We start from the raw sequence: 1283 nt of genomic DNA, 5'->3' as shown, positions 1-1283 counted from the left end.
GCTCAATGGGAATGACACTGCAGCACTGAGTGGGAATGACACTGGAGCACTCTGTGAGCATGACACTGGAACAATCAGTGGGAATGACACTGTCGCATTCAGTGGAAATGACACTGCAGGACTGAGTGGGAAAGACACTGGAACACTCAGTGGAATGATACTGGGACACTCAGCGGGATTGACACTGGAACACTTCGTGGAAATGACACTGGAACACTCATTGGGAATGACAATGGAACGCTCAATGGGAAAGACACTGGAACACTCAGTGGAACGACACTGGAGCAACGAGTGGGAATGACACTGGAGCATTCAGTGGGAAAGAGACTGGCACATTCAGTGGGAATGACACTGGAACACTCTGTGCGATTGACACTGGAACACTTCGTGGGAATGACACTGGAACACTCATTGGGAATTACACTGGAACAGTAAGTGGGAATGACACTGGAACACTCATTGGGAATTACACTGGAACAGTAAGTGGGAATGACACTGGAACACTCATTGGGATTGACACTGGAACACTCGTTGGGAATTACACTGGAACAGTAAGTGGGAATAACACTGGAACACTCACTGGGAATGACACTGGAACACTCATTGGGATTGACACTGGAACACTTCGTGGGAATGACACTGGAACACTCATTGCGAATTACACTGGAACAGTCAGTGGGAATAACACTGGAACACCCACTGGGAATGACACTGGAACACTCATTGGGAATGACACTGCAGCACTGAGTGGGAATAACACTGGAACACTCATTGGGATTGACACTGGAACACTCAGTGGGAATGTCACTGGAGCATTCAGTGGGAATGTCACTGGAACACTCAGTGGGAAGAACAATGGAGCACTGAGTGGGAATATCACTGGAGCAATGAGTGGGAATGACACTGGGACATCAGTATGATTGACACTGGGACAGTCAGTGGGAATGACACTGGAGCACTCAGTGGGAATGACACTGGAGCACTCAGTGGGAATTACCCTGGAACACTCACTGGGAATGTCACTGGAGCATTCAGTGGGAATGTCACTGGAGCACTGAGTGGGAATGACACTGGAGCATTCAGTGGGAAAGAGACTGGAGCACTCTGTGGGAATGACACTGGAGCACTCAGTGGGAATGACACTGGAGCACTCAGTGGGAATGACACTGGGGCACTCAGTGGGAATGACACTGGAGCACTCAGTGGGAATTACCCTGGAACACTCACTGGGAATGTCACTGGAGCATTCAGTGGGAATGTCACTGGAGCACTGAGTGGGAATG

The sequence above is a fragment of the Rhincodon typus genome, unplaced genomic scaffold (genome assembly GCF_021869965.1).
Source record: "Rhincodon typus isolate 14 unplaced genomic scaffold, sRhiTyp1.1 hic_rhity00000157, whole genome shotgun sequence".
Classification (NCBI taxonomy): domain Eukaryota; kingdom Metazoa; phylum Chordata; class Chondrichthyes; order Orectolobiformes; family Rhincodontidae; genus Rhincodon; species Rhincodon typus.
This window is presented reverse-complemented; position numbering follows the sequence as displayed.